The sequence below is a fragment of the Colius striatus genome, chromosome 7, assembly GCF_028858725.1.
Source record: "Colius striatus isolate bColStr4 chromosome 7, bColStr4.1.hap1, whole genome shotgun sequence".
NCBI classification, from domain to species: Eukaryota; Metazoa; Chordata; class Aves; order Coliiformes; family Coliidae; genus Colius; species Colius striatus.
The window spans coordinates 42,510,650-42,533,612 of record NC_084765.1 but is presented as its reverse complement, the minus strand read 5'-3'; positions in this window follow the sequence as shown (position 1 = coordinate 42,533,612).

Below are 22,963 nucleotides of genomic sequence, written 5' to 3'. Positions count from 1 at the left end.
GAGCTTGGGTCTGTTGCAGGAAGGGTTGTGATGTGCAAAACCACGTATTTTTTCCATCCTAGATGTCCTGGAATGATGACTGAGGTGAAAAGTTACTTGTGATGTGAAAGGGGGGTTTACATTGTCAGGAAAAACCCACGTGTTTCCTTCTGGTAGCATATCAAGTACTGAAATGTTGCTTTCACCCTTTTACATGTCCCCTTTGCCTCTGACCAGGAGTGGTTTAGGGAGCTGCAGAGCTCCAACTGATCCAGCAGACAGTCACCAGTGTCCACCCAGTGGTTGAATGACTGATGCTGTTTACTGTAAGGTTTGGTTCCTTAGAGCTAAGCCTGACAACACAGCGTGCCGAGACAACACGGCAAACTTTGCTCACTGGGACAATTGTCCAAGGCTCATAAGACTTTCCACTGCCTTGAGATTCTGTGACGTGACTCAGAGTTGTAAACATTGGCACCAGCTGCTCTTCTCACTGAAACCATAAACCCATTAAGGGAAATTTGCTTGCTAAAAATAATCTGATCAATGAAAGGACTGTCTCAGTGTCCCCAGCCCCTCTCCCCGCCTCCCTCGCCACGACTGCCTCGTAAATACGGTCGGTCACAGGAGTGTGATGCCTCTTACCAGCCTCCCCACTGACCCACTTGCAACCCTCTAAGTGAAGATATTTAGGAGGTAGTGTAGGGCCTTGTTAAACAGTATTTAGCTGTTTGGAGTGTATCAGGGAGAAGGGATGGAAAGGCATGACTGCAGCACAGTCGTAGGGAGAGGTGGCCGTGGTGCCGGTGCATGGGAGGATTTGTAAGCTGCGTGTTGTATTTGTGATGTTGGTGCCTCCAGATGGACAGTGTTGTGCGGGCTGGAGGCTTGGCAGGTGATTTTAAATGAATCCTGTAGCACTGCACGCCCTGCTTTTGTTTTACTGTGTCACAAAAGGGAGTCTGAAGTCATCCTGCGTGGTTTAAGGGAACCAAAGGATCGTCTCCGTACTGTTTGAGATGTCGATGCAATCTGGATGAAGGCACGTTGAGCTGGGAGTCAGGCAGCTCTGCTTTCTAATCCAGGCTCTTCACTTTGTACTCTGGTCCTCTGTCTGCTCTCTAGCTGTCAAGTGAGGATCAGGCTAATGTGAGGCCATCTGGCAGCCACGGGAGGATTGGTTGGCTCATACCGTGGAATGCCAAATATTACTGTGTGCACGCTAGTCATTTTGGAAAGCCAGCAATAGCCAATCTATAATTTGCTCTTTGCTTAAGTAATACTCCACTCTATGAATGCAGTGTTGCAGAAGGCTCTGTTGAGGTAGTGCTGTGATTGGGCTGTGCAAGGATCTACTAGAAAAAAGGAATGAGCGACTCTGCACCGAGGTGCACGGCACAAAGAGCTGCAAACGCAATCGGGTGTGACTGTGAGTGTCCCTCAGCATGGATGCTGGGCTCAGACGCCTCCACCTTCATGACAGCTTCTGGGGTGATGGGCTGGAATGGAAGAGCGTTTCTGCTCTAGAAAGGCTGTGACTTTGTATGTCTGAAGTGGACCAGAGCCCTTAGCCTCCAGGAAGACTCTGATAGATCACCCACACCACCCAGCTCCACGGCCTTGCAGCTCTGCTCTTCCCTAAAGACACTGTTGCCCTTACTCCTCAAGTTCTGGGTCACAAATCTAATCTCTTACCTTTTGAATGCATTGGTATCGTTTCAGAGTAACACATTTATGGCCTGATCTGCTGTAGGTAGAAGGGCAAGGTGCATTTGGCAGCAGCAGGGCTGGTCAGAGCAGCGTGCTCTGTGTTCAGTAAAGGTGACCTGCACCACTGACCCAACACCTGCCTTGGAGATCCCCCTGTGCCCTGGATGTCAGCTGGCCACGCTCATGCTGCTGCTTGTGCACCAGCAGCATCTTAGTGACCTGTCACAGAGAAAAGCTAAGGAAAAAAATGATGACAAGCTGGTACAAGCCACCGTTGCCTCCCATCTTACTCCTCTTAATGCCTTTTCCCGTCTCTGAATGTGCCCCTAACTTCACCCCTGTATCCTAGAATCAGTTGGAAAAAAACCCACTTTTAAGATCTCAAGTCCAAAATATCCTTTTAATTCCCTTCCAAATATCCTATCAAGATCCTTTTAAACAAATGGAAAGCCATCCCTTCGAGCCAGAGTCCGTGTTGCTGTCTGCCAGGCAGTGCCATGCCATCACTGATTCCTCTGCCACTCGAAGGTCAGCTGGTGCTCTCATTCAGAAAGGACTGAATCTCATTACTTTTGCTGCTGCCCCTGTGATTTGCAAACTGCAAGTGTGAACCTGTTCCATCTGGCTATTAGATGGAGGTTTTGAAATAATACCGAAGAAAAGTGCCAGCTGAGAGGTGCCAGCATTGTATTTATGACCACAATAGAAACCTATCACAGGATTAATGGTGCCATGGGCTGGTTTGTTTTCCAGGGAGGCTTGCAAGAGGGCTCTTTGTTGGGTTTGGCACACACAAGTGACTGGACAGATCTTCTCACCTTTTATCTGATCACACTGCCCTGTACTTTGCTACTTGAGACAGTGGGGTTTATTATTTTAATGAAGCTGCTTGGCTTTGCCTAAGGCCAGCTTTGAAGCAAGCCCTGCCCCTGTAATTGGGGTCTGTGGTGGTTTGGGAGTTTCTCGTGCTATGCTGTTGTTCAGTGAAGGCCTGCAGCTCACTCACATCATGCTGCAGACCTCAGCTGAGCTGGGTTGCAGTTTTGCTGCTCCTGTGCAAGGTCAGGACGGTGACCACACATGGGGTGTCATGCACCTTCCCCTGGGTCCCATCAGCGACCCACGGGCACCATCTCCCACATGAGCACCTTGGGGCTGGCAGAGAGCTGGCACACAGGTGCTGCCCTCTTCAGAGCATGGCCCAGTGACTGGGAGAGGGGGGAGGTTGGTGGGTGAATGAGGCTGTTCCAGGACAGGATGGTGTGGGGAGGAAGAGAGGATCTATCACGGCAGTGTGAGGGCTGTGCTCCTCCTGCATCCTGCCCCATAGATAAAGGGCTGATACAGGGAAGGAAGGTGGTGTCTGCAACTAGAGTAGGAAGGGAGGAAAGAGGGAATATGGAAAGGATATTCCAAGAGAGATGGGAAAGGAAGGGAATATCTTTAGCAGGGGAGAGGAGGAACTGGAAGATATGAGTGTTTGGAGCAGGATGGCCTTAGAGCAGTGGAGATAACCCAGGGATGATGGGAGGAATACAGCACCCCTGAGCTGGGTGGCTGGCTGGCTGGGTAGAGAGACCTCAAAGCAGCGTCAATGAGATGCCCTCAAAACCCTGTTTGTTTTCCTGGAAATCTCCATTGAAGATCCCAGCCAAGTCCCTCCATGGCATCCTTTTGTCAGGGCACAAGCATCACGTGGGAGCGACCTTCACCACCCCCAAACCCATCTCTTGGGGGAGGCAGCGGGCAGGGCGCATCAAAGCCAGGCGCCCGAGCAGCCAGGAGTGGAGCTGCAGTCCTGGCACTTATCCGAAGGGATCATTTCCATGTGAGGTTTACCAGTGCTGTGGCACCGTCTCTGTCCTGATCCCAAGCCTGCCCAAAGATAATTAGTTTGTTTTTAATGAGTGCTGAGATTCTTGCACAATCAAATCAAAGGGACTTTAAGATAAAGGGGAAAAAAAGTTGCTAAATTAAGCAGCTGGGGCTTGTGATCGGTGGAGACCTTTGGAAAGCTGACATAAACACGTGCTGGGGAGTGAGGAACAGAAGAGACATGGAGAATTACTCTATTATCTTGACTTCTTTATGCTGCTGTTGGAAAGAGCCGAAGTTGCAGCGTGAGCATTTTTAACGCGTCCCATGGTTTTGGGGACGGCCTGAAGAGTGATGTCTGACCTTTGTGTGCTGGCAGTGCCGGCCATGCCAGGCCCAGGCTGGCTCCTGGGGAGGCAGGGGCAGGGTGCAGCTCCCAGCAGCGCCTCTGCCTCCCGTTTGATGTGACTGCGAGATGTGAGCGGTGCTTTGCCGTGAGCAGCCGCAGCCCTTTCTTTTCTAAACATGTGTGCTTTGGAAGGGAAAAGCTTGTTGCCAGCATGTCTGACTCCTTCGTCCTGACAACATCCGACCATCCATGTTATCAGGCCTTGCTGGGACCTATCAAGAGACACAGTTAAACAAGCTCGTGTTTATCTGGGGGAAGCTGTATTAATTGCACAGTGGGATAAAGAACTGGCCGGCACCAGGCAAATCTCTCGCTGGCATGGGAAAGGGACAGCGAGCCTCTGCTTAACAATGGGCTGCAGCAAAAGAAAGTCGCTTAGGGCTGCAGCCTGTCTTTCTTTTCAGGCTTCGTATTCCTGCTTTTGAATAGCTCTCACTCCTGTGTTTTGTTTGCCCACAGCCCCGGCTGCGAGGGCTTTGGGCCCAGCGGCTCCTCAGAAGCTCAGCTGCAGGAAACTGCAGCCCAGGGCTGTGGGGCTGGGCTGGGGCTCAGGTGCTGTGACCTTTCCATCCTCTTCCTCAGGCCTGGCGTCTCCCCTCCACCGGCCCTGCCGCGGCTGGCGGCACCGTAAGCCACCTCAGGGGCGTCTGAGGCGGTGAGCTGCTGAGTTCCCAGCCAGGAGTCCTCAAAGCTTGTGACAGCTCTGCTCAGCGAGCCCCTGGGAAAATGGCTCTGGGGCTTGATCCGCAGCAGGGGGCTGGAGGATGGTGCTGAGCGTTGGGTTTCCCATGCGGGTGCTGGTCAGGCTGGGGAGCGGTGGCCACTGCTGGCCATGGGGAAGGCTGGGTGGCCCAAAGGGACCTTCTCAGCAGGCAGTTCTCAGAGAAGAGATTGTGTTTCCAAAGGGAACAAGACTCAACAGCACTGTTGTCACCCCCATCTTATAGAAAAGGATAAAAGGAGGCTTTGAAAAAGCTTTCACTGTGAGGTGAGGGAGCCCTGGCCCAGGCTGCCCAGGGAGCTGTGGAGGCTCCTTCCTTGGGGCGCTTCAAGACCCACCTGGACACATTCCTGTGTGACCTGATCTAGGCTGACCTGCTTCTGCAGGGGGATTGGGCTGGATGATCTCTAAAGGTCCCTTCCAACCCCCACCATGCTGTGATTCTCTGATGAAGCAAGTGCAATAACCAGCGAGGAGTGGATAAGAGCACTGTGGTCTGTGGGCTCATGCTCTTCGTCAGGTACCTAAAAACCGGGATGGAAACATTGCCAAATCCTCTCATTTCACAGGTTTAAACTTGAAAATTGGAACTCAAAATATGTGGTTTACTGTTTAAGGAAAAAGAACCCCAACAAACCAAACCAAAGCCCCACCAAACCCTGAGGCAGCTGGAGAAGTGCAGCAGCCCCGGTGAGCCGATGGGCCGCTCGCCTGCTGTACCGCTGTCCAGGAGCCCTCCAAACAAGCCTCTTGCAAACAGCCAAATGGCACAGCCAGCCCAGGGGAGAACTTCCCTCTGACGGCAGAAACTGGGTCAGTTTGGGCACGATTCACTTATGAGCTAAAGGGAGCCATTAGCTCGCAGAGCCCAGCTGGGCTGTGGAGAGGAGCCTCGGCCCCACCGTGCCGCAGAGGCAGCGAGTGACCGGCACCAGAGAGCACAACAGCCCTGTGCTCCTGTAAAGGAGATTATCATCCATTGCCAGCTTTTGGCTGACCACGCTTCACTCAAAGCAAGATGTAAGAAAGGGGAAACTACCAAATGAATCACATCCCCTTGCTAATCTTATTTTCTCTTGGGGGTGGATTTGGGCACGCTCCAAAGCCACAGCTTAATTTAAATCAGGAGAAAGGTGGCTGTGAAGAGAGGAGAAACGAGAAAGCTGAGCAAATGGATAGAAATGTTTGTCCTCCCATGAATGAACGTCTGTCCTGATGGGAAATGGCCACATCTGGTGATGGAAAGCAGAGGTTTCTTCTAGACGCTAATCGCTTGCTTTTTATCTGGAATTCACGAGCCGTTTGAAATCCTGCGCTGTGATGTGACTGCAGGCTGGAGAGGGGGAATGGTTCCTGGCTTCCCCACGTCTGCTGCCCTTCCTAGGGGATGCTGACAAACGTCTTGGGGAGATAGCGAGCAGCTTGCAGGAAGGAGCCTCTTCAAAGTCTGCTCTCCCTTATCTCCCCGCTGGAGTTGTTTTGACAGCGGCTGGTTAGAGACGGGAGCCCTTGCTGGGATGGAGTCAAGATTGCAAGAAAAAAAACAAACCCAAGAGCCTGCATCGGCAGCACAGGCCATAACTCTAATTTGGAGTGGGCAGATGGAAACTGTGGCCAGGGAAGGCCAGGGAAGCTCAGCCAGTCTAAATAGTGCTAGAGGTAACGTGAAAGGTCACTCCTGGTGCAGCTCAACAGCTCCGTGCTGCAAGCGCTCAAATCCGTGTGTCACCTCTGGATGGGCCTCTGGGTTCATGGTGGCTTTTGTGATGGGGACAACAGCAGCACCCTGCTTTTCCTTGCCCTCCTGTCTCGGTGAACAACTCAGGAATCCCACCTGGTTTCCTTGCTCCATGCCATTTGCAGAGGTGTGTTAGCCAGCCCCCGTGCATGTCCCTGGCTCACCTCTGCACTGTTGAGCTTGCTCAGAGGTCTCACACTGGCTTCTTTCCCCACCTCCTCTGCCAACTAGATGTGCCTGACCCTCCCAGCTTGCTACTGGAATCGCTGACAGCCAGATCCTGTGGACAGAGGCTCTCTCAGGGCTGTGTGTGTGTGTTAGGGGGTGTCTGTGCTTTTGACAAGCTTCATGGTGCTCACCCACAGCCCATCTGTCCTGGGGACAGATGCTGGGGCACAGAGCTGCTCAGTCACTGCTGCAGCCCCTGGGGATGACCCCACTTGGCTGTCCAAAGCACTTGCAGCCATGTAAACATGCCCCTAAATTCTTAGTCTGGCTTTCCATTCAAATTTGGATGACAGAAACCATGCTTGTGAGCAAATCACTGCATGCCAGGCCTGAGCAAATCCAGTTTTGATAAATGGTGTCCAAAAAAGTTGGCTCTGCTGGCTTTGCTGCTCCTCCAGCTCCCATCCCTGCGAGGTCATCAACATGCAGTTGAAAGGCACCCTGGCAAAAGGGACTTGTGTCAGGCAGGAAAGGGGCTTCATCTAGGTTTGCTGTAACCACCTTGGCCCTGCCCTGATGCCCATCTGCCCAGTCTCCATTTATCAACACAGCTAAAAAAACAAAGCCATGCCTCTCTTTTTAAAGCTTCTGGCAATATTTTTAGCCCCTCAAGCTGTGTAATCACAGCTCCACGACACAAAAAGATAAGCTGAGTATTTAGGAACACAGAGGGGATCTGGGATGGGGCCCAGCTAGTCCTGTACCCTCTGTCTGACAGTAGCCAGCAGGAAATGAATCAGAAAGGTTTGCAGAAATGGATGGAAAGATGATAAGCTTCTCTCCCCCTGTCTCGTGGGCTGTTTCACTGTGTGTCTGAGGGCAGCTCCCATCCCTTGCCTCTGCACAAGACAGCAGCTCCAGCTCCTGTGGAGCTCTGAACCTGTGCAAGAAATCTTGTTGACTTCTGGAGGCAGCCAGTTCATTCACCCTGCTGGGTCAGCCAAGCCTAGAGGGGTGGTAGGTGTGCAAGCCCCAGCTCTTGGTACCTTGGAAGCTACCATGGCTCTCACAGTGCTGTTGCTCACTAAGCTCTGTCCCAAGAGGTTTCAAGTGCAAAACTATCAGTGGAAGTAAACCTGTTGTGCAGAGGTGGTTGAAGACCCTTTGTCATGGATAAAAGCATTACCATTTCCAACACCCATGTGATTTTTCACTTGATCCCCAAACATCAGCTGATGGCACTGAATTTATTGTTCCTACTGGAGTGTTTCGTGTCTCCTCACACTTCCATGAGGAAAGAGCCCCTATCAGATGCAATTGCAGACAGAGCTTTGCCTCGTGCCTTCCTTGCCTGATTCACCTGGCCAAAGAAATTCTCCATATCATACAGTTTCTAGGTTCTTCAGTAAGAGCTACAGCCTCTGGAGCCCCTCATTTCAGAGCCCCTCATTTCAGAGCCACATCAGCCACTGCCAGGCCAACACCTCACCTGCACTCTCCCGTTTGCCACAGGGGGCAGTGGGATGGGGCAAAGCTGCTGCAGGCTGAGGGGCTTTGATGGTCTGCTGAGAGCCCAGACCTTGGGGTTCAATGCCTCCAGAGTGCCTTCCAGCAATTAGCACGCATCAGAAAAGCCCAGAGTGCAAACACCAGCTTTGCATTCAGAAAGGAAAAGGCTATTCAAGCTTTGGCTGCTTGGAGCATCCTAGATGTGTCTATAAATAACAAATTATTATTTAAGGGACCCTTTGCATTAGTGGTTACTATGGGAATGAATCATTGGGTCTCTGCTGGTGCCAGATTGAACATTATTGTCTAAGGTTCATCCAAACAATATTCAGTCATGGTGCAGTTAGTTAAAGACTTAGCAGATGTTCTAAAGTAAATTCTGCTCAGAGCTGTGCGTGCTGGCACGAAGCCAGTCTCTATAATATCTGTGCTGGATGTGTACAGACTACTGGATTTCTCTGCTGCAAAAAGAGATGTTTGTTAATTGCCTGTACCCAGCCGGTCTAATGAATTGCACATGGATCCACCCTCATGTGCAGGGAGACGTGGAAGCACAGCCATTCTGCCACTATTTCCAAAAGTATCATAAGTGCATGTAAAAGCTGTAATCACTGGCTGTAATGGCTTCCTACTTGCAGGCTGTTGTGTAGCCTACGAAAATATGCTGTGGAAATAAACCATTTGTGCATTGGGCTCAATTGAAACCAAATGCTTCAACTTCTAATTAAAATTTTTCTTCAAGTCAGGGAAAGGAAAGACTTAATTACCACCAAAGGGTTCTCCTTGTCTCTCTTTCTTTCTCTCTTCTCTCTTTCTTTCTTCTTTCTTTCTTTCTTTCTTTCTTTCTTTCTTTCTTTCTTTCTTTCTTTCTTTCTTTCTTTCTTTCTTTCTTTCTTCCTTTCTTCCTTTCTTCCTTTCTTCCTTTCTTCCTTTCTTCCTTTCCTTCTCTCTCTCTATTTCTCTCTCTTTCTCTCTCTTTCTGTCCTCCTCTCCTCTCCTCTCCTCTCCTCTCCTCTCCTCTCCTCTCCTCTCCTCTCCTCTCCTCTCCTCTCCTCTCCTCTCCTCTCCTCTCCTCTCCTCTCCTCTCCTCTCCTCTCCCTGCTCAGAATGTAGCATCTTGCATGACAGCCCAGGCAGTCCCTGAAAGCCAGGTTAGCTGCCCAGGGTACCTGCCCATGTGGTCCTCATTGGCTCTGCCTTCAGAGTTTACTGCAAACACATGGATTGCTGCCTACATATTCCAGATGCTAAGTAAGCTTTAGGAAAATAAGGGGGGATGGGGGGAACAGAAAAGAGGGAGAAGTGTGTGGGGGGTGGAGGGGAAAAGAAGCAGAGTTAAAGAGAGATACCATTCCTGGCTGAGACAGAGATGCTGACTCCCTGCTCGTGGACGTGGGCCGGTTCTGTTAACGCTCCCTGTCGTGTATGCTGCATGGTAGAAGCCTTGTTTTGAACTTGAACATTTGGACTTCTCGACAGACTTGTCTTTAGTGTGGTTTGGGAAGGACAAAAGAAGACTTTTGTTGATTTGGCATAAATTATACAGTGGGTATTTTTGGCATAAAAGTTGGAGTTTGATGCTTTTTGTTGGTTTGGCAAAATATACCTTGAAATCACAGAAATATGCTTCTAATTACAGAATGTATGTTGCAGTGATGTGGGACACTGAAGTAAGGAACCTTTCAGTATTTATATTAACTGAATCAAAAAATTAACCTCTTCCTGTTGAATGTTTACAGCTGGAACCCAGTCAAAGAATCTGAGGCTGGAGCTAGTAGTGCCTCAGCAGCAAAGATAAGTAATTCATTATTCAGATGCTAAGCATTCTGCAGGCCAGTCCCAGCAATTAGGGTTTAGAGTTGCTTGAGAGGAGGACTGGCAGGTACTGTGGGCCCCAAATTTAAGCTGTGTGGTGATGTTTTATGAAACCCTACGTGAACAGAAACCTTGCAGGGAAATAAAAGGGTGAAAATGCAATGAAAACGGGTTCCTGTCCGGCTGAAACCTCCTCCTGCCACGTTTGTCACTCAAGCATTTCAGCAGCCTGCTGGAGCCTGAGAGGCAGGGGAAAAAGCAGGATGAAGTGTTTTACCAACTCAACCAGGAGCTGGGCATCCAGTATTGCCCAGCCCAGCTGGGTCTGGCTGTGCCAGCCATCCCCTGCGCTCTTCCTCTGGGCAGGGTGGCAGAGCTCTGCCTCTGCCTCCCAGTCCTTGATAAGGATCATTCCACAGAGGAGTCAATGACCCTAATTAACAGCCTATGTAATGTTTTGCCTGAAGAGCTTCCTGTGAGTGGCTCTCCCAACATGTCTGTCTTGTTCAGAGATGCTCTTTCTGGAATTACCGTTAAATTGCAGCGCTGTGTAATTGGGCTTGTAAATCTCATTTAACCCTTCTGGCTCCACAGCTATGGAACGTGAGTGCTGCATTTCCAAGGCATTGCAGCTGAGTGCACTCTTTATATACCAAGAAAGACTGTTCTGTGGGCAGCTTTTTTCAGTGTGTGTATATATATATATATATTTCTCCTGAAGGGCTTTTTATTAAGCCAGGCAAAAAGCACTTGAGCAGAAGTGCAAGAACAACTAACTAATTTAGTGCACCCTAGACAGCTCTGAAGGAGATTGCAAAGGTCTACTTGACAAAACAGGCATCAAACATGTCAACATTGGGGAATGTTACAGAGAGACTATTATGGTTTCAGGCCCTTCAAACACCTTGCCCTGCAGCGTATAGGCAGCAAAAGGCAAAGACAATGAGTGTGAAACCCACTCTGGCTGGGTATGTGCAGCCTCAGCTTCAGCAAATCACATCAGCTCTCACGTCATAAACTATAGAAAGGAATAAATGCTTTCCCCTTCCCGTTTCTTTAGGGCTGGTGATACAATTCTTGTGGTGAAATCTGCTTTGCTCTGCTGGTTGCTAAGATAATATGATGGTGTTTTGAACGGAGGGGGAAGCAGTCTTTTTATTGCTCTATATAATGGCTTTTCCTGTTTTGTGGCCATTGTAGCTGTTCTTTTTCTTTGCTTTCCCCCCTCCCCTCCCCCAGTTTCTCAGTCCTTCTGAGAGACATCAGGGAAATGCAAAGTTTTTCAAGGTACTTGATGACAGTAAGAACAGGAGGCTGTGGAAGGTCAGTGGGATGCATGTCAGTGAATGACTGCTGCTCTGGGAATCTAAACACCTGAGAGCTTGGTGGTAGTGGCCAGTTGTCTGTTGTTGTTGTCTGATTCTTAAAAACTATAAGGAAGCACTACAAGGAGCAAGGGAATGTGGGCCAGAAGTGCCAGTTCTGCCCGTGTTTGTTGGGGATGATTGGGTTGGAGAGGTTGGGTTCTGCCAGAAGCACCAACTCCCCGTTCTCAGGCAGCTCTTTGTGTGATGGTGGGCAGAGGATGGCATCTCTTTGGGCCTCTCTTTCCCTACCTACAGTGTAGGGATAAGGCAATTACAGGATACTGAAAGAACTCAATCACCTGGTGGTTTAAAGTGCTGTGTATGGGGCAAGGACTCTACTCCTCATAGCCGACCGGTCCCGAGTTCGTTTTCCCCTTATGGTTCTTCCTGGGTATTCTTAATTGTATTCTCAAGTTCGTATGAGGAACAGTCTGGCAGGGAAGGCAAAGCTGGGAGATGGAGAACGTGTCAGCTGTCAGAGGACCAGGGAGCAGGGGTTTCTGAGGAGACCTTTGCTTGGCAACCACCAGCCAAGCCTTTGCCATGCCAAGAGCAGGTTGCCCACCGCTCCCTGTGCTGGGGCACAGCCCTGTTTTGCTGGGGTGGGGTGTCTGGGCACACCACAGCATCCTCTGTGCATGGGTAATGCAGCTCTCCAGTTGGACAGCTGAAGTTTCAGGCTTTGGCTTCGCGTGGTTGACGTCAGTGTGTGGAACTAATAACTCTCCAAACCCCTGGTACAGGAGAGAGGGACCTCAGCTTCCCGGTGGTTTCTCCACTTGGGATGATTTCTCACAGAGATCTGAAGAGAGATCTCCTTTGAAGAGAGACCTTTAACTTCTGTGGAGAAAATAATGTGTAAAACAACGTTTGGGAAAAGTTCCAGGGGGCTGGTTTGGGCTTTACAAAGGAACCCTCTGCATCTGAATCCTGATGGGAAGATAAGAGAATTCGCCAGCACTGTTTAGTTATCACATGTGGGATAAACAGCCATCCTCTCTTCATCTCCTGAGAATGCAGTGCTGTTTGGGAACTAGTGTTAGAACAGTGAGTGTAACTGGAATAAACTCCACATTCCCCAGGAGATGGTGGACTCTGTCCCCATCTCTGCTGCATGGCTGACAGCAGGGCTGTGGATCTGAAGGTCTCTAGTCATATCTTCAGGGCAATCTGCTGAGGTCTCTAGATGAGTTTAGTCTTTTAAAGTAACCTAAACTTTAATTATATGGGCAATCATTGCCATTAGATCTTTTCTTGGCTTCTGTCAGTTCCACAGAATGCTGTGAGTGCCGTTGCTGTCCCGTGCTGGGAGAAGAGCTGGGGGGTCTGTTTAACACGCCAGGATAATTCATTGCACGCTGGGATGGAGGAGAAGGAGCACTTAGGAGGCAGGAAAAGCCACAGGGGAGACAGGCTGTGCTTGCTGCCCAGTCCACAGCAGTGAGGTAGCCTCAACAGCCACCTTGGCAGAAGCAGCTGAGGTCTGTGCGTGGCTTGACCCTTCCAGCACGTGCTGTCAGAAGCTGCTGGTAGGGCAGCATGACAGGAGCAAGGATGTGGCTGTGGCTGTTTCTCCTTCCTGGGATGGAGGGGAGGAGAGGAGAGGGAGTGCTGCTAGTCTACAGAGCAGCTGCTGCATTCTGCTTTACCATAGCACCAAGCCAGGGAGGAATGAATCATCTGATTGGTTTGCAGCACATTTGGGACGTGATTTTCGAGGGAGAACCTTGCTGTGTGGAAGCAGCACAGTCAGCAGTAACAGATGTGCCCTGCCCCTTATCTAGAACTTATTAGTAAAAAGTTTTCAAGTACTTCAGGGAGAGGTCAGAAGCATTATCCTCATTTAATGAGAGGGGAGCTATTATTCATTTTGCTCTTGACATTTCTGTCTCATCGCTCTTTTGTTACCAAGCTCCTGTACCAGCAGTGATCCCTTCCACTCCAGTTTATCTGCAGGGAAGGATGTTGGAGCAGTGACAAACTGACAGTCGCTGCTTGGAGACCTGTGCCTGTAGCAGAGTGGTGGTGAAGTCAGCCAGGGGAATGTTTTGCCAGTTTGTCTCTGTGCTGTGTTGTTTGTTTGTGTGTTCAGCAGAGCTCTGTGTTATCTTCCTCCCGGCCTGACGCCGTGCCTTTCCTGTTTAAAATTCCTACTTCACATTTTCCCTTTGGGGTTTTTTTTTTCCTTTTTTTCTTTTTTGCTTCCCCAATTGTTCTGGTTTTATGCTCCCAGCACCAATGGCCAAATGATACCTAATGAAAGCATTTGGACAGAAGCATTTGGTGCCTCCCTCTAACGTATATTCCCCAAGCGAGTCTTGTTTCACCTCTCTCGCTTGTAACACTGACCAAGTCTTTCTCTGTCTCATTGACTGAATTTTACCTTTAATTCCTCTTTGTAATGGGACCTCATAATGCAAACACACTGTCAGAAGGTTGGTGTCACTAATGATACCCTGCACTAGGCAATATAACCAAGGGATGAAGCACAAGTCCCATTCTCAGGTGCCTGATGGACAGACACTTGTCATGCCTTGGATAGTGAGCGATGTGCTGCAAGCAGCTTGGCTCAGGGGTGGGCTGTGCTTCAGACCCTGCAGCTGTGTGGGGATGGGCCAACATGCTTTAAAGTTGTCAGGAGGCTCCTCTGATACAGGCTTGCAGAAAACTGCATGACTCTGGTTGCTGTTGAGTGCATTGAATGGTGTCGAAGGCGCTTGCAAGCCCACTTGCAACCTCTGCTAACGAAGCGAGTATTGTACAGTTATATAGTATAATGTATTATGCAGTTGATGCTTTTCAGGGCTAATCCTTGTATCACTTGTTGCACAGAAAAGTGGAAACTGTCAAGGGCCAAAACATCAAAAAATGTCCAATGCTGAAGGCTTTGCAGCACCTTTAGAGCGTGAGAACATCATGTAGAAGGCACATGAGAGACATGAGCAGGGCAGAGAGCTGCTGGGTTTGTGTCACATGTATCTCTAGAATAACCCACAAAAACTGTCTGCCAGAATGTGAAGTTCTGCCTCCATCAGTGTTCAGGGGTACCTGAGTTTCTAGCCTGGAAGGACAGAGGAGAAGCTGCTGTGGTTGTGGAGCTGTAGATGTTGACGACAGCCCATCATGGGAAGGCTGTTACTGCATATGGTCTCTGCACAGATGGCACAGGGGGTAAAGAAGGGCACTTTCAGTGTTTCCTCAGGTGCTAAATCTTCATGTTTCACCAATCAGCCTATGGCTCATCCCACACATCATTCTTGTTTCGTAGAGAATAAAGTTCCATGGAGGAAATGTTCAATAAATGTATTTCAAGAGATGCTGGATGATGCCTGTGACAGATTGGGGCTATTTTGTGGGGAACAGTAGGACAGAGCTACAAGACAGTGTGAAAGGATTGAGCAATCATCTGTCTGCAAACGAGGCAAGGCAGGAGCAATATTGCTTTGTTGAGGACTGAACTGATCTGTGCTCATCAGAAAGACGAGTTACCGTGGTTTGGATCTCTGTGCTATGAATACCAGCAGGAATGCTAAGGAAGCAGTTCTGGGCCTCTCTCACACACACACAAATACACTCAGTATTTTATAAAGATGTTCTTTTGTCCCTCTCTGCATGGGAAAATGTGCTTTCCACCCAAACATAAATTACAGTGCAGGCTGCAGCTTACCATTCAGGAGTCTGCGTTTTTAGTGGCACACTGTGCACGTCCCTTTGGCAAAGGCTCTGAGCAAACACACCAGAGAAAAAAAGCACTTTGGGTGAGTGGTGAAGAAGCAAACAACCCCAAATTCACTGCAATGAACGCTTTTGGAAGTCCTGAAGAACATTTTCATGGCAGGGACTATTTTAAAATACATTCTGGGAATACAGAACTTGGAAAGAACAAGAGAAAAACCCACCCAAGCACCCAGCAAAAGCCAACCCCAACCCCCTCAACAAGAGCAGAAATCCAGAACCTGCTCCTGCTTCTTCTCAGATCAGGAATTAATGCCAGGGAGGAACAATCCAAAGGAATCACAATCCCCTCCCCCAGAAGGTCTCAGATTCTGCAGGTTCCTTTCAAGTCTCCTGTTGCACTGTCGGCCCTGGTTTGTGGCATTCAGCTTATTTTAGTTTTGCTTATCCCAGCACTTAAGGTGTTTCCAAACTTTCATACACTTCAATTTGTTCCATTTGGAATGAGATGCTGGGTTTAGCAGGTTAAAAGGGTGTTTTCGTTGGAGATGTGATGAACAGTTCAGTGAGGAGGGACTTCTGAGCATGGCAAGCTGCCATCCCACAGGTAGAGCAAAGCACGTGGAACAGCAGTCCCACCAAAAGGCTCAGAGAGCTGAGCCCTCTCTGCCAAAAAGCTCCCATCTGCCCAGTCTCTGGGAGCCACTGAACTGGGAAGGGTCTCCAGTTGGGTTCAGGAGAGCTCATCACTCAGCTGGATCTCATCTGTTCCTTGCTGAGCTGCACAGAACGGAGGAGGAAGCCCAAAGATCTTCTTGCAGGGTAAATCTAGCAAAAGATCAAGTTCAGAGCACGTTGCATTGGGAGAATGGCTGACCTCAGCCAAGGACAGGTGCTGACTGAACCAGGGACGTGCAGCTGAGGTGATGCAAAGCAAGGTGGGGATGGTGTTTGATGTCCTGCACCCATCACTGAAGGACCTGGCACCCACAGGCCCTGCAACATGGACTTTGCAGAGAGGGACAATTAATGTGGGAGCACCATTTTACTCCCTCTGCCATGGGGTGTCACATGCTGCAGTGCCTCTGTCCTGCTGAGAGAATGGCCACAGAAAGTTCAACAGTGAGGAGGGAGTTTGCTGCAGGGAATGAGTCCAAACTTGGGCAATCAACAAAATTCATTGCACAGTTCTGCACTTCTGGGGCTTCATCCCACACTTTCATTGCACAGGGTGCCTGAAGTAGAAGTATAGTTGCTCTTGGCTCCCTCTGTAGTGGAGGAATGCAGGTGAACACCTCCAGGGATTAATTAAGATCTTAGGGAGTAATTAAGGCCTCAGGCAGTGCCCACTGGAGGTGCATACAGCTCTCCACCTTCTGTGGAGGGACCCTAAGGTGGCCAGACTCAGAGGCTTGTGTAATGTCTGGGTAAGGTGAGTTGAATCTTGGCTTGAGACTCACTCACACACTCTTTCTGAGTTGTGCATCATCATAAAAATGAAGGTGCAAGTTTGTGTATTTGTGTAACTCTCCTTTTCAAGCAGATCACGGCAAATACACAAACAAGTCTCTGTTGGAGAGCCAGGCCTGAGCCAGACCTTTCCATGCTCTCTCAAGGGTTATTCTGCAGTGACCGTTTTCCCCCTCTGCACGTTGAGCTGTAACAGCCAACTTTGAGGAGCCACTTTGCTTGTGTCTCACCAGCCCTTGTGGTCATGCCCCAAGGATTTGCCAGCAGCACACAGCCCAGGGCTTCCTGGACAGGCTTCTGGATCTTTTGCAAGAACACAAAGTGACAGCTTCAGCCTGAGCTGGAACTGGAGTTGGGCTGCCTACAGGATGGGATGGATGAGAGATGGCAGGTGTCAAGGTGGTCCTGAGCTCCAGGACATCTCCAGTGCCTGCATTGAGATGTCAGCACAAGTGTTTGAATCCTCTGGGGGACGATCCCTGCAAATAATCTGGTGCTTGAAACCAAACAGAAGGCAAGGCAGGTGTGTGCAGAATGCTGAAGCTGCAGCGCTTAGATGAGTGCTGCCCTTTAGCTGACTTTGCATGGCTGGAGACTTGAGACTGCACAAGTCAGCAAGATGTGACCCACCTCTGCTGTACCTCAGAGGCCCTGGTCACCCAGAAGTCAAACATCTGGCAAAGAAGAGGGAAGGTTTCATGTGTAACGTGCGGTGGTTTAGCAGTACCCTCCTGCCTGGAAGGGAGCAGCACACCGGCATCCTGCTGACTCAGCTCCCAGCAAGTTTTGATACCAGTGCAAATGTGCAGCACAAGTTGCACAGCTATTGCAGTACACTGAAAAGAGATTGCCAGAGTTCCTCTTTTTTTGTTGGGTGAAGCAGCCTGACAACATCCAGAGCCAGTCAGAGGTTTGATTCTTGCTTCACGCTCTCCAAACCTCAGTTAATGCAAAGCTCTTTTCAGCAGAGATCCTGCCATATGTGCATCAGGATGACTTGCACAGAAAGCCATCACACCTTTCCAGTAAAGGCATTCATTATCATGCTTGGTGAGCACAATGACAGAGACTGCAAAAACAAACAAACAAGGAAAGGAACCTTTAAAGTGGGACAGGGAGTGGTGGCTCTTGAGAAGTGATCTTTCAAGAAGATTAAGAGGTCGCCACATATAAATGCAACACACCTCAGGCCAAAAAAAGCAATTGTGCAGCTATATTTAGGAAGTTGTGTTGGTTTGGGAAAGTCTCAGAGGAATTCCCTTGCTCCCTGTCCCATCCATGAAAGAAGCCAGAACTTGTAGGTGCCAGTTGCAGTTGTGTACAAGGGTGGCATTGGGATGAGGTCAAAACAGCTGCTTTCCCATCTCACAATTTGCATTTTCCAGCTAGAAACCAAGTAAATAAACGCACAAACACATATGTGATGACTTATGTTCATGGAAATTCCTTCTGAAGACTTTGTAGAAGTCGAGCCCATAGGTACACAAGGATTTTGGGTGAGGATTTAGATGAGGATCTTGCTGAATGAGCACAGAGTGAGGGGCCACATTCTACCTCTCAGTTACAAGGTTTTGGGGTCAGTTCAGCCTTGTTCATATCAGTGAAAGTTTTACCCCACATTAGACAATGTTAAATCTTGAAGTTTGGCCTTTAAAAAGAATTTTCACTTGAGGAAGAGCTGAGTCCCAAACAGCACCAGGGGCTGTACCTTTAATCCAAGCTCTACAGCAATATCCCATTCTGGATCCCTTTAGCAAGTGGGAAAACGTTACACACGGCTCAACTTCCACTCACTTTGTTCCTTCTATCTGCAAAACAGTGTCTCTAGTATCATTTGGGATGAAAGTTCTCCTTGACATTGAATTATTATCAGAACTGGTCCTTAGCACTGTCGTCATCACGAGGAGTTCTGCTGCTGATGTGGTGGGACCTTGGAGCCAGCGTTAGGTCAGCACTTCCCATGTGTTTGTAGGAAGGTGGTTGTGTTTGGGATGGAGCATGGCCAAAATGTTGTGTGGGGAACAGCTTTAAATGATGGGAATTTACCAGTCTCCAAACTACTTTTAGGCTCCCTTCTGAGAATTTGTTGACCTTCTGGGAGTGTCTGAGAGCCCATCTTTACTGCAAGACTAGAGATGCTGGACCCAGGATCCAGTCCTTATGCTTGACAAGCTATTAGCATGGGGATTAAGCAGCCACCTTCAAAGACAAGCTGAAAAAACAGTGGTTTTCCCCCAAATCATCCACATTTCTACAAGTTTTTACTCACTTATGATTTCTCCCTTATGAACTTCAGTGTGTTATCATATTGGTACCTTAGCCCTGTCAGGAGGTGATGCCCCATGCCAAGGCAAGCACCCAGCATGTCTCTGGGATTCAAGCACCTAGCATGGCTCTGGGAATCAAGCACCCAGCATGTCCCTTTGGGAATCAAGCACCCAGCATGTCCCTTTGGGAATGAAGCACCCAGAATGTCCCTTTGGGAATTAAGCACCCAGAATGTCCCTTTGGGAATGAAGCATCCAGAATGTCCCTTTGGGAATCAATCACTCAGCATGTCCCTTTGGGAATTAAGCATCCAGAATGTCTCTTTGGGAATCAAGCACCCAGCATGTCCCTTTGGGAGTCAAGCACCCAGCATGTCCCTTTGGGAATCAGGTGCTCCTGGCTTCCCCACATCTCCTTCTGCTGCCCCAGGCTCTGACTTTTCCCATCTGAGACAGCAGAGATTGGATGGATTATCTACTGGCTGTTTCCTGACTGTTTGTTTGGAGAAATCATATTGGAGATGAGATGTTAAAATGCAGATAATTCAGTTTCCTTGATGTGAGTGTAATTCTGAATTGAGATTTAAAGAGCTTGCTTTGAAATATGCCTTACAAACCTCCCCATGGCTTTGCTTTGGGTCTCTGCTGAAGGAGATGGGGGGGGGAGTCCTGCATTGTTGACATTTGCTCTACAAAAACATTTCCAGCTCTTCTTAGGGCCTTTTTTTCAGAGAAAGAAACCAGTTCAACCACTTCCCCATGAACATTATGTTCTTTCCACAGCCAGAGAGCAGCCTGTAGTGCTGGGCTGGCTGTGATTCATTCCTTTCTCTCATTAACACCTCTTGTCTCACACCAGGGAAATTTGGGAAGTTTCATCTTGAACAGAGGGCAACTTGAAGGGCAAGGAGACCCTCCTTAACAATGTGCAAAGCCCTTACACAGGAACCTAAAAGAAAATAGGAAAGCTTTCCAAACCTGAGGGCCCTGCTGTCAATTATGGCAGCTGTGAAACAGTAATCAGCTTTTTAACCAGCACTGATTGATGTGGGATCCTGTTTACTCTGTAGCTCCAGCAATAAACGCTCCGTCGCTGCAGCCCTTGCACAGCCTGCTCTGGGGTACCAGTGGGGATGCAGCGTCTGTGAGCTCAGGGAGGTGCTATGGCGGTTCAGGACCTGCTCCTTCCCTGTCCCAAACACATCAGGGAGACACAGTTTGGGGGGAAATGAGTAAGCAACTGAAAAGTGAGTTCAAAGCAGGAGAGTTTGGGCGATCAACCAGTAGCAATTATCCCCAATCTGCCGGAAACCAAACTGTCTCAGGCTCATGTGAGCTTCTGGAGATATCAGTCTTCTGGTTTGAATCACACCTCTGAAGCTAGGCAAGAGGCAGCTGAGTACTGGGTAACTTGTAAACCCAGGGCAGGTTAACACCGCAGCCTCCAGCAGTCTCTGCTGAGCAGCTCCGCATGGTCGTGGCTCGACCTTCCTTCACTGCAGACCAGCACTTGCCACCTTCCTCACCTTGGTGCTCGCATCAGTGCAGGGCTCTGGGGCTGCCTGGAGCCTCTGAACGCACCAGGGCCGATGCTGACAGTCAGCAAACATCTTTGCTCAGAAGGGCACCAGGTCAGGGAAATGTTTCTTAAGGGAAGACGTTGCCCCATGCTCTGCTTTCCGCCTCCGTTTCAGGCTTCTGACTGATTACAGAGACATTACTTGGAGAAGAGGCAGACCAGTGCTTATCAACTCTGGTTTATTGTTAGAAGCTTTCCTTTCGTTGTGTGTGTGTGTGTGTGTGTGTGTGTGTGCAAAAGACTGTTGGTGGATCGTGGCTTTGAAATCTGAGCGCTCTGCTCTAGGCTATGTTTATGCTACAGCATAATTTGTGTGTGTGAAAGAGCCTCTACTTCTGTTTCAGCAACATTACAAGGATGGAAGTAATACCCTGTGACAGCCTCTCCCCCTGCTCTGCAGACACTCTGGAGTGTTTGTTCAAGAGAGCCCTGGCTGAGCAGCACGGCTCAAATGTGTCCTGAGCACATGGGGAGACCATCCAAAGAAGTAGCTCCTGCCTCAAACTCACGTGCAAACCCCCTGTCAGGGTTATTGCCCTGCCAGAGCCACTGGTTGCCAAAGGTTCCAGATCCCTTCCTGCTTATTGCTCTCCAAAAGGTGTCATTGTGTCACTTGGCCACTCAAACACTGGCCACACACCCTCGGGGGACCTTGGGGCAGGAGCGTTACAGCAATTCCAGGCACCTGCCTGCTTCCCTGAAGTATCTTAATTGGAGGGAGTGGGGGGGAAGAGAGTTTCCTTGATAAAAACCACCTATTATCTCAAGCAGAGCTTTATAGTGCTATAAAGCAATTTCTGTGCTTTCACAAGTGAGGCTCCAGTTGTGAAATGGAAGGGCTGTAACAGTGTGTGAGAGACCTGAGAACTCAGCTACAACCATCCTGACGCCACCAACAATTTTGCTAATGGCCAGTTGTGCAAGCTGCTGCAAGGAGACAAAATTGCATCTGTCTCCAGATCAGAGCTATCTGAAAATCTCTGCCCCACCTGCCTGCAGAGAGAGCGGCTGAATGTGTGTTTAAATGAATTGAAAAGGAATTAATTGGAATTGTTATTAAAAGTCACCACAGGAGAGCTCCAGATGCCGTTGGAGTCTTATCCTTTAGAGAGGAAAAGAGCACAGGTTTTACAAATGCCATTAAAGGTTTGGGTGCTGTGAGTTATTTGACCCAGGGAGGGGATTTGAGCACCACAGTGATGGGCAATGGGGTAAGATTGGATGGACAGCTTGAAATCCTTTGACATTTGGGAGCAGAGGTGGAAGCGGGTTCACACCCACCGGTGGCTGCCCTCCCATCCTCCTCACATCTACAGTAACGGATCTGGGGGCTTCCAAGTGTCCTGCACTATCGACTGGAGATTTTAGTGAGCTTTAAATCACCGAAGGGGTTTGTGGCTCAGGTGCCTTCAGCAGTGGAATCGTTCACAAACAGTGGAACTGGGGTTCCAAAGCTGCTCCTGAAGCCACACAAGCAGGACGCCTGGGTCTCCGGCTGCCAAGCACCCGAGTGCCCTTGCCTTGCCCTGCTTATCTGAAGAGGCTGTCAGCATGTTCTATAACTAGTGGAAACCACTTTAGAGCTGGAGCCAGACACCGAGGTGCCGGGGTCCACATTTCATTTCTGTGCATGGGAAAGTTTGGGAGCAGATACAGCCAGACCCTTCTCCCAGCAACATTTTTTCTGCCTATCTGGTTCTCAGCCCTGAGCTGGCATGTCTGAAGAGTGACACAGGCCCTGCTGTTTGTAGATAGCAGGGTTTTTCTAGGAAAGAGAAAAATGGGGCCATCAACAGTTGTTGCAAAAGGTTAACTGCAGCAGTTTTTAGTGCAATCTGAGGATTTCAATTGTGCATTTGCAGAGAATTCAGGGTCCTCTGTGGGAAACGTGTCCCTGTGCACTCTGTAACCCCAAATCTAGCCAGACTTCAGTGTTTGAATTTCATCCTACTAACAGATCTGTCTGAGTGGAGTGATACCCATGAAGCAAATTGGAAAGCGATTCTAAACTGGTTCCTTTTCAACTGTGTGATTAAGCAAGTTGTTCATTAAGAAGTGGCACCGACTGAGCACGGTCTCGTTGGGATTTGTCATCTCTGTCCCTTACATACTTCCCTGTAATAATCCTATCTGTGCTGGATGATTCCCCACGATGTGCCCATCTCAATCCTTGCTGCTCGCTTGCACTCTCCTGTGCAGCCAGGCAGTGGAAGGTGCTGGTCACTGCCTGGATGCTCCTGATTACCCCTGGGGGACAGGAATCTGCCTGAGCTGCAGGGCAGCTGCTCTGAAACTTGAGGTCTCTGTTCCTCTCAGTTCTTGGAAACTGAGCTCAGAAGGTGTGTGAGGAGGGACAAGGGAGAATCTTGCAAATGGACATGCAGGAGGGTGATGGTTCCTTTAGCAGGCAAGGTGAAAGGTTGTATGTTAGTAGATACACCCAGCTCTGTGGTTAGAGCTTTCCCTTTTCCCTCTGTGCTAAACAGAGAGCGCTTTGCTCCCTGAGAGCCAGGCAAAGCCAACCCTCTCCTGCTGCCCCAGGCAGGTGAAGGTGCCAGTTTTATGGCAGGGACACATTCCCAGACTGAGTGCTGCATAATTCCTGACATCCTCTGAGCCCTCTGGTCTCGGCACTTCGAGGCTCCCATGGAAGCCAAGGGCAGTTTGTCATTGAGAACACAACAAACCAACCTTGGCTCAATGCAGCAGGTTATGCTGTCACTTGAAGTAGCCAAGTCTAC